Source organism: Oryzias latipes, chromosome 6, assembly GCF_053564925.1.
Source record: "Oryzias latipes strain Hd-rR chromosome 6, Olatipes_Hd-rR_3.1".
In the NCBI taxonomy this organism is placed as follows: Eukaryota; Metazoa; Chordata; class Actinopteri; order Beloniformes; family Adrianichthyidae; genus Oryzias; species Oryzias latipes.
The window spans coordinates 7,501-17,500 of record NC_136242.1 but is presented as its reverse complement, the minus strand read 5'-3'; positions in this window follow the sequence as shown (position 1 = coordinate 17,500).

Below are 10,000 nucleotides of genomic sequence, written 5' to 3'. Positions count from 1 at the left end.
GTTAGGGTTAGGGTTAGGGTTAGGGTTAGGGTTAGGGTTAGGGTTAGGGTTAGGGTTAGGGTTAGGGTTAGGGTTAGGGTTAGGGTTAGGGTTAGGGTTAGGGTTAGGGTTAGGGTTAGGGTTAGGGTTAGGGTTAGGGTTAGGGTTAGGGTTAGGGTTAGGGTTAGGGTTAGGGTTAGGGTTAGGGTTAGGGTTAGGGTTAGGGTTAGGGTTAGGGTTAGGGTTAGGGTTAGGGTTAGGGTTAGGGTTAGGGTTAGGGTTAGGGTTAGGGTTAGGGTTAGGGTTAGGGTTAGGGTTAGGGTTAGGGTTAGGGTTAGGGTTAGGGTTAGGGTTAGGGTTAGGGTTAGGGTTAGGGTTAGGGTTAGGGTTAGGGTTAGGGTTAGGGTTAGGGTTAGGGTTAGGGTTAGGGTTAGGGTTAGGGTTAGGGTTAGGGTTAGGGTTAGGGTTAGGGTTAGGGTTAGGGTTAGGGTTAGGGTTAGGGTTAGGGTTAGGGTTAGGGTTAGGGTTAGGGTTAGGGTTAGGGTTAGGGTTAGGGTTAGGGTTAGGGTTAGGGTTAGGGTTAGGGTTAGGGTTAGGGTTAGGGTTAGGGTTAGGGTTAGGGTTAGGGTTAGGGTTAGGGTTAGGGTTAGGGTTAGGGTTAGGGTTAGGGTTAGGGTTAGGGTTAGGGTTAGGGTTAGGGTTAGGGTTAGGGTTAGGGTTAGGGTTAGGGTTAGGGTTAGGGTTAGGGTTAGGGTTAGGGTTAGGGTTAGGGTTAGGGTTAGGGTTAGGGTTAGGGTTAGGGTTAGGGTTAGGGTTAGGGTTAGGGTTAGGGTTAGGGTTAGGGTTAGGGTTAGGGTTAGGGTTAGGGTTAGGGTTAGGGTTAGGGTTAGGGTTAGGGTTAGGGTTAGGGTTAGGGTTAGGGTTAGGGTTAGGGTTAGGGTTAGGGTTAGGGTTAGGGTTAGGGTTAGGGTTAGGGTTAGGGTTAGGGTTAGGGTTAGGGTTAGGGTTAGGGTTAGGGTTAGGGTTAGGGTTAGGGTTAGGGTTAGGGTTAGGGTTAGGGTTAGGGTTAGGGTTAGGGTTAGGGTTAGGGTTAGGGTTAGGGTTAGGGTTAGGGTTAGGGTTAGGGTTAGGGTTAGGGTTAGGGTTAGGGTTAGGGTTAGGGTTAGGGTTAGGGTTAGGGTTAGGGTTAGGGTTAGGGTTAGGGTTAGGGTTAGGGTTAGGGTTAGGGTTAGGGTTAGGGTTAGGGTTAGGGTTAGGGTTAGGGTTAGGGTTAGGGTTAGGGTTAGGGTTAGGGTTAGGGTTAGGGTTAGGGTTAGGGTTAGGGTTAGGGTTAGGGTTAGGGTTAGGGTTAGGGTTAGGGTTAGGGTTAGGGTTAGGGTTAGGGTTAGGGTTAGGGTTAGGGTTAGGGTTAGGGTTAGGGTTAGGGTTAGGGTTAGGGTTAGGGTTAGGGTTAGGGTTAGGGTTAGGGTTAGGGTTAGGGTTAGGGTTAGGGTTAGGGTTAGGGTTAGGGTTAGGGTTAGGGTTAGGGTTAGGGTTAGGGTTAGGGTTAGGGTTAGGGTTAGGGTTAGGGTTAGGGTTAGGGTTAGGGTTAGGGTTAGGGTTAGGGTTAGGGTTAGGGTTAGGGTTAGGGTTAGGGTTAGGGTTAGGGTTAGGGTTAGGGTTAGGGTTAGGGTTAGGGTTAGGGTTAGGGTTAGGGTTAGGGTTAGGGTTAGGGTTAGGGTTAGGGTTAGGGTTAGGGTTAGGGTTAGGGTTAGGGTTAGGGTTAGGGTTAGGGTTAGGGTTAGGGTTAGGGTTAGGGTTAGGGTTAGGGTTAGGGTTAGGGTTAGGGTTAGGGTTAGGGTTAGGGTTAGGGTTAGGGTTAGGGTTAGGGTTAGGGTTAGGGTTAGGGTTAGGGTTAGGGTTAGGGTTAGGGTTAGGGTTAGGGTTAGGGTTAGGGTTAGGGTTAGGGTTAGGGTTAGGGTTAGGGTTAGGGTTAGGGTTAGGGTTAGGGTTAGGGTTAGGGTTAGGGTTAGGGTTAGGGTTAGGGTTAGGGTTAGGGTTAGGGTTAGGGTTAGGGTTAGGGTTAGGGTTAGGGTTAGGGTTAGGGTTAGGGTTAGGGTTAGGGTTAGGGTTAGGGTTAGGGTTAGGGTTAGGGTTAGGGTTAGGGTTAGGGTTAGGGTTAGGGTTAGGGTTAGGGTTAGGGTTAGGGTTAGGGTTAGGGTTAGGGTTAGGGTTAGGGTTAGGGTTAGGGTTAGGGTTAGGGTTAGGGTTAGGGTTAGGGTTAGGGTTAGGGTTAGGGTTAGGGTTAGGGTTAGGGTTAGGGTTAGGGTTAGGGTTAGGGTTAGGGTTAGGGTTAGGGTTAGGGTTAGGGTTAGGGTTAGGGTTAGGGTTAGGGTTAGGGTTAGGGTTAGGGTTAGGGTTAGGGTTAGGGTTAGGGTTAGGGTTAGGGTTAGGGTTAGGGTTAGGGTTAGGGTTAGGGTTAGGGTTAGGGTTAGGGTTAGGGTTAGGGTTAGGGTTAGGGTTAGGGTTAGGGTTAGGGTTAGGGTTAGGGTTAGGGTTAGGGTTAGGGTTAGGGTTAGGGTTAGGGTTAGGGTTAGGGTTAGGGTTAGGGTTAGGGTTAGGGTTAGGGTTAGGGTTAGGGTTAGGGTTAGGGTTAGGGTTAGGGTTAGGGTTAGGGTTAGGGTTAGGGTTAGGGTTAGGGTTAGGGTTAGGGTTAGGGTTAGGGTTAGGGTTAGGGTTAGGGTTAGGGTTAGGGTTAGGGTTAGGGTTAGGGTTAGGGTTAGGGTTAGGGTTAGGGTTAGGGTTAGGGTTAGGGTTAGGGTTAGGGTTAGGGTTAGGGTTAGGGTTAGGGTTAGGGTTAGGGTTAGGGTTAGGGTTAGGGTTAGGGTTAGGGTTAGGGTTAGGGTTAGGGTTAGGGTTAGGGTTAGGGTTAGGGTTAGGGTTAGGGTTAGGGTTAGGGTTAGGGTTAGGGTTAGGGTTAGGGTTAGGGTTAGGGTTAGGGTTAGGGTTAGGGTTAGGGTTAGGGTTAGGGTTAGGGTTAGGGTTAGGGTTAGGGTTAGGGTTAGGGTTAGGGTTAGGGTTAGGGTTAGGGTTAGGGTTAGGGTTAGGGTTAGGGTTAGGGTTAGGGTTAGGGTTAGGGTTAGGGTTAGGGTTAGGGTTAGGGTTAGGGTTAGGGTTAGGGTTAGGGTTAGGGTTAGGGTTAGGGTTAGGGTTAGGGTTAGGGTTAGGGTTAGGGTTAGGGTTAGGGTTAGGGTTAGGGTTAGGGTTAGGGTTAGGGTTAGGGTTAGGGTTAGGGTTAGGGTTAGGGTTAGGGTTAGGGTTAGGGTTAGGGTTAGGGTTAGGGTTAGGGTTAGGGTTAGGGTTAGGGTTAGGGTTAGGGTTAGGGTTAGGGTTAGGGTTAGGGTTAGGGTTAGGGTTAGGGTTAGGGTTAGGGTTAGGGTTAGGGTTAGGGTTAGGGTTAGGGTTAGGGTTAGGGTTAGGGTTAGGGTTAGGGTTAGGGTTAGGGTTAGGGTTAGGGTTAGGGTTAGGGTTAGGGTTAGGGTTAGGGTTAGGGTTAGGGTTAGGGTTAGGGTTAGGGTTAGGGTTAGGGTTAGGGTTAGGGTTAGGGTTAGGGTTAGGGTTAGGGTTAGGGTTAGGGTTAGGGTTAGGGTTAGGGTTAGGGTTAGGGTTAGGGTTAGGGTTAGGGTTAGGGTTAGGGTTAGGGTTAGGGTTAGGGTTAGGGTTAGGGTTAGGGTTAGGGTTAGGGTTAGGGTTAGGGTTAGGGTTAGGGTTAGGGTTAGGGTTAGGGTTAGGGTTAGGGTTAGGGTTAGGGTTAGGGTTAGGGTTAGGGTTAGGGTTAGGGTTAGGGTTAGGGTTAGGGTTAGGGTTAGGGTTAGGGTTAGGGTTAGGGTTAGGGTTAGGGTTAGGGTTAGGGTTAGGGTTAGGGTTAGGGTTAGGGTTAGGGTTAGGGTTAGGGTTAGGGTTAGGGTTAGGGTTAGGGTTAGGGTTAGGGTTAGGGTTAGGGTTAGGGTTAGGGTTAGGGTTAGGGTTAGGGTTAGGGTTAGGGTTAGGGTTAGGGTTAGGGTTAGGGTTAGGGTTAGGGTTAGGGTTAGGGTTAGGGTTAGGGTTAGGGTTAGGGTTAGGGTTAGGGTTAGGGTTAGGGTTAGGGTTAGGGTTAGGGTTAGGGTTAGGGTTAGGGTTAGGGTTAGGGTTAGGGTTAGGGTTAGGGTTAGGGTTAGGGTTAGGGTTAGGGTTAGGGTTAGGGTTAGGGTTAGGGTTAGGGTTAGGGTTAGGGTTAGGGTTAGGGTTAGGGTTAGGGTTAGGGTTAGGGTTAGGGTTAGGGTTAGGGTTAGGGTTAGGGTTAGGGTTAGGGTTAGGGTTAGGGTTAGGGTTAGGGTTAGGGTTAGGGTTAGGGTTAGGGTTAGGGTTAGGGTTAGGGTTAGGGTTAGGGTTAGGGTTAGGGTTAGGGTTAGGGTTAGGGTTAGGGTTAGGGTTAGGGTTAGGGTTAGGGTTAGGGTTAGGGTTAGGGTTAGGGTTAGGGTTAGGGTTAGGGTTAGGGTTAGGGTTAGGGTTAGGGTTAGGGTTAGGGTTAGGGTTAGGGTTAGGGTTAGGGTTAGGGTTAGGGTTAGGGTTAGGGTTAGGGTTAGGGTTAGGGTTAGGGTTAGGGTTAGGGTTAGGGTTAGGGTTAGGGTTAGGGTTAGGGTTAGGGTTAGGGTTAGGGTTAGGGTTAGGGTTAGGGTTAGGGTTAGGGTTAGGGTTAGGGTTAGGGTTAGGGTTAGGGTTAGGGTTAGGGTTAGGGTTAGGGTTAGGGTTAGGGTTAGGGTTAGGGTTAGGGTTAGGGTTAGGGTTAGGGTTAGGGTTAGGGTTAGGGTTAGGGTTAGGGTTAGGGTTAGGGTTAGGGTTAGGGTTAGGGTTAGGGTTAGGGTTAGGGTTAGGGTTAGGGTTAGGGTTAGGGTTAGGGTTAGGGTTAGGGTTAGGGTTAGGGTTAGGGTTAGGGTTAGGGTTAGGGTTAGGGTTAGGGTTAGGGTTAGGGTTAGGGTTAGGGTTAGGGTTAGGGTTAGGGTTAGGGTTAGGGTTAGGGTTAGGGTTAGGGTTAGGGTTAGGGTTAGGGTTAGGGTTAGGGTTAGGGTTAGGGTTAGGGTTAGGGTTAGGGTTAGGGTTAGGGTTAGGGTTAGGGTTAGGGTTAGGGTTAGGGTTAGGGTTAGGGTTAGGGTTAGGGTTAGGGTTAGGGTTAGGGTTAGGGTTAGGGTTAGGGTTAGGGTTAGGGTTAGGGTTAGGGTTAGGGTTAGGGTTAGGGTTAGGGTTAGGGTTAGGGTTAGGGTTAGGGTTAGGGTTAGGGTTAGGGTTAGGGTTAGGGTTAGGGTTAGGGTTAGGGTTAGGGTTAGGGTTAGGGTTAGGGTTAGGGTTAGGGTTAGGGTTAGGGTTAGGGTTAGGGTTAGGGTTAGGGTTAGGGTTAGGGTTAGGGTTAGGGTTAGGGTTAGGGTTAGGGTTAGGGTTAGGGTTAGGGTTAGGGTTAGGGTTAGGGTTAGGGTTAGGGTTAGGGTTAGGGTTAGGGTTAGGGTTAGGGTTAGGGTTAGGGTTAGGGTTAGGGTTAGGGTTAGGGTTAGGGTTAGGGTTAGGGTTAGGGTTAGGGTTAGGGTTAGGGTTAGGGTTAGGGTTAGGGTTAGGGTTAGGGTTAGGGTTAGGGTTAGGGTTAGGGTTAGGGTTAGGGTTAGGGTTAGGGTTAGGGTTAGGGTTAGGGTTAGGGTTAGGGTTAGGGTTAGGGTTAGGGTTAGGGTTAGGGTTAGGGTTAGGGTTAGGGTTAGGGTTAGGGTTAGGGTTAGGGTTAGGGTTAGGGTTAGGGTTAGGGTTAGGGTTAGGGTTAGGGTTAGGGTTAGGGTTAGGGTTAGGGTTAGGGTTAGGGTTAGGGTTAGGGTTAGGGTTAGGGTTAGGGTTAGGGTTAGGGTTAGGGTTAGGGTTAGGGTTAGGGTTAGGGTTAGGGTTAGGGTTAGGGTTAGGGTTAGGGTTAGGGTTAGGGTTAGGGTTAGGGTTAGGGTTAGGGTTAGGGTTAGGGTTAGGGTTAGGGTTAGGGTTAGGGTTAGGGTTAGGGTTAGGGTTAGGGTTAGGGTTAGGGTTAGGGTTAGGGTTAGGGTTAGGGTTAGGGTTAGGGTTAGGGTTAGGGTTAGGGTTAGGGTTAGGGTTAGGGTTAGGGTTAGGGTTAGGGTTAGGGTTAGGGTTAGGGTTAGGGTTAGGGTTAGGGTTAGGGTTAGGGTTAGGGTTAGGGTTAGGGTTAGGGTTAGGGTTAGGGTTAGGGTTAGGGTTAGGGTTAGGGTTAGGGTTAGGGTTAGGGTTAGGGTTAGGGTTAGGGTTAGGGTTAGGGTTAGGGTTAGGGTTAGGGTTAGGGTTAGGGTTAGGGTTAGGGTTAGGGTTAGGGTTAGGGTTAGGGTTAGGGTTAGGGTTAGGGTTAGGGTTAGGGTTAGGGTTAGGGTTAGGGTTAGGGTTAGGGTTAGGGTTAGGGTTAGGGTTAGGGTTAGGGTTAGGGTTAGGGTTAGGGTTAGGGTTAGGGTTAGGGTTAGGGTTAGGGTTAGGGTTAGGGTTAGGGTTAGGGTTAGGGTTAGGGTTAGGGTTAGGGTTAGGGTTAGGGTTAGGGTTAGGGTTAGGGTTAGGGTTAGGGTTAGGGTTAGGGTTAGGGTTAGGGTTAGGGTTAGGGTTAGGGTTAGGGTTAGGGTTAGGGTTAGGGTTAGGGTTAGGGTTAGGGTTAGGGTTAGGGTTAGGGTTAGGGTTAGGGTTAGGGTTAGGGTTAGGGTTAGGGTTAGGGTTAGGGTTAGGGTTAGGGTTAGGGTTAGGGTTAGGGTTAGGGTTAGGGTTAGGGTTAGGGTTAGGGTTAGGGTTAGGGGTTAGGGTTAGGGTTAGGGTTAGGGTTAGGGTTAGGGTTAGGGTTAGGGTTAGGGTTAGGGTTAGGGTTAGGGTTAGGGTTAGGGTTAGGGTTAGGGTTAGGGTTAGGGTTAGGGTTAGGGTTAGGGTTAGGGTTAGGGTTAGGGTTAGGGTTAGGGTTAGGGTTAGGGTTAGGGTTAGGGTTAGGGTTAGGGTTAGGGTTAGGGTTAGGGTTAGGGTTAGGGTTAGGGTTAGGGTTAGGGTTAGGGTTAGGGTTAGGGTTAGGGTTAGGGTTAGGGTTAGGGTTAGGGTTAGGGTTAGGGTTAGGGTTAGGGTTAGGGTTAGGGTTAGGGTTAGGGTTAGGGTTAGGGTTAGGGTTAGGGTTAGGGTTAGGGTTAGGGTTAGGGTTAGGGTTAGGGTTAGGGTTAGGGTTAGGGTTAGGGTTAGGGTTAGGGTTAGGGTTAGGGTTAGGGTTAGGGTTAGGGTTAGGGTTAGGGTTAGGGTTAGGGTTAGGGTTAGGGTTAGGGTTAGGGTTAGGGTTAGGGTTAGGGTTAGGGTTAGGGTTAGGGTTAGGGTTAGGGTTAGGGTTAGGGTTAGGGTTAGGGTTAGGGTTAGGGTTAGGGTTAGGGTTAGGGTTAGGGTTAGGGTTAGGGTTAGGGTTAGGGTTAGGGTTAGGGTTAGGGTTAGGGTTAGGGTTAGGGTTAGGGTTAGGGTTAGGGTTAGGGTTAGGGTTAGGGTTAGGGTTAGGGTTAGGGTTAGGGTTAGGGTTAGGGTTAGGGTTAGGGTTAGGGTTAGGGTTAGGGTTAGGGTTAGGGTTAGGGTTAGGGTTAGGGTTAGGGTTAGGGTTAGGGTTAGGGTTAGGGTTAGGGTTAGGGTTAGGGTTAGGGTTAGGGTTAGGGTTAGGGTTAGGGTTAGGGTTAGGGTTAGGGTTAGGGTTAGGGTTAGGGTTAGGGTTAGGGTTAGGGTTAGGGTTAGGGTTAGGGTTAGGGTTAGGGTTAGGGTTAGGGTTAGGGTTAGGGTTAGGGTTAGGGTTAGGGTTAGGGTTAGGGTTAGGGTTAGGGTTAGGGTTAGGGTTAGGGTTAGGGTTAGGGTTAGGGTTAGGGTTAGGGTTAGGGTTAGGGTTAGGGTTAGGGTTAGGGTTAGGGTTAGGGTTAGGGTTAGGGTTAGGGTTAGGGTTAGGGTTAGGGTTAGGGTTAGGGTTAGGGTTAGGGTTAGGGTTAGGGTTAGGGTTAGGGTTAGGGTTAGGGTTAGGGTTAGGGTTAGGGTTAGGGTTAGGGTTAGGGTTAGGGTTAGGGTTAGGGTTAGGGTTAGGGTTAGGGTTAGGGTTAGGGTTAGGGTTAGGGTTAGGGTTAGGGTTAGGGTTAGGGTTAGGGTTAGGGTTAGGGTTAGGGTTAGGGTTAGGGTTAGGGTTAGGGTTAGGGTTAGGGTTAGGGTTAGGGTTAGGGTTAGGGTTAGGGTTAGGGTTAGGGTTAGGGTTAGGGTTAGGGTTAGGGTTAGGGTTAGGGTTAGGGTTAGGGTTAGGGTTAGGGTTAGGGTTAGGGTTAGGGTTAGGGTTAGGGTTAGGGTTAGGGTTAGGGTTAGGGTTAGGGTTAGGGTTAGGGTTAGGGTTAGGGTTAGGGTTAGGGTTAGGGTTAGGGTTAGGGTTAGGGTTAGGGTTAGGGTTAGGGTTAGGGTTAGGGTTAGGGTTAGGGTTAGGGTTAGGGTTAGGGTTAGGGTTAGGGTTAGGGTTAGGGTTAGGGTTAGGGTTAGGGTTAGGGTTAGGGTTAGGGTTAGGGTTAGGGTTAGGGTTAGGGTTAGGGTTAGGGGTTAGGGTTAGGGTTAGGGTTAGGGTTAGGGTTAGGGTTAGGGTTAGGGTTAGGGTTAGGGGTTAGGGTTAGGGTTAGGGTTAGGGTTAGGGTTAGGGTTAGGGTTAGGGTTAGGGTTAGGGTTAGGGTTAGGGTTAGGGTTAGGGTTAGGGTTAGGGTTAGGGTTAGGGTTAGGGTTAGGGTTAGGGTTAGGGTTAGGGTTAGGGTTAGGGTTAGGGTTAGGGTTAGGGTTAGGGTTAGGGTTAGGGGTTAGGGTTAGGGTTAGGGTTAGGGTTAGGGTTAGGGTTAGGGTTAGGGTTAGGGTTAGGGTTAGGGTTAGGGTTAGGGTTAGGGTTAGGGTTAGGGTTAGGGTTAGGGTTAGGGTTAGGGTTAGGGTTAGGGTTAGGGTTAGGGTTAGGGTTAGGGTTAGGGTTAGGGTTAGGGTTAGGGTTAGGGTTAGGGTTAGGGTTAGGGTTAGGGTTAGGGTTAGGGTTAGGGTTAGGGTTAGGGTTAGGGTTAGGGTTAGGGTTAGGGTTAGGGTTAGGGTTAGGGTTAGGGTTAGGGTTAGGGTTAGGGTTAGGGTTAGGGTTAGGGTTAGGGTTAGGGTTAGGGTTAGGGTTAGGGTTAGGGTTAGGGTTAGGGTTAGGGTTAGGGTTAGGGTTAGGGTTAGGGTTAGGGTTAGGGTTAGGGTTAGGGTTAGGGTTAGGGTTAGGGTTAGGGTTAGGGTTAGGGTTAGGGTTAGGGTTAGGGTTAGGGTTAGGGTTAGGGTTAGGGTTAGGGTTAGGGTTAGGGTTAGGGTTAGGGTTAGGGTTAGGGTTAGGGTTAGGGTTAGGGTTAGGGTTAGGGTTAGGGTTAGGGTTAGGGTTAGGGTTAGGGTTAGGGTTAGGGTTAGGGTTAGGGTTAGGGTTAGGGTTAGGGTTAGGGTTAGGGTTAGGGTTAGGGTTAGGGTTAGGGTTAGGGTTAGGGTTAGGGTTAGGGTTAGGGTTAGGGTTAGGGTTAGGGTTAGGGTTAGGGTTAGGGTTAGGGTTAGGGTTAGGGTTAGGGTTAGGGTTAGGGTTAGGGTTAGGGTTAGGGTTAGGGTTAGGGTTAGGGTTAGGGTTAGGGTTAGGGTTAGGGTTAGGGTTAGGGTTAGGGTTAGGGTTAGGGTTAGGGTTAGGGTTAGGGTTAGGGTTAGGGTTAGGGTTAGGGTTAGGGTTAGGGTTAGGGTTAGGGTTAGGGTTAGGGTTAGGGTTAGGGTTAGGGTTAGGGTTAGGGTTAGGGTTAGGGTTAGGGTTAGGGTTAGGGTTAGGGTTAGGGTTAGGGTTAGGGTTAGGGTTAGGGTTAGGGTTAGGGTTAGGGTTAGGGTTAGGGTTAGGGTTAGGGTTAGGGTTAGGGTTAGGGTTAGGGTTAGGGTTAGGGTTAGGGTTAGGGTTAGGGTTAGGGTTAGG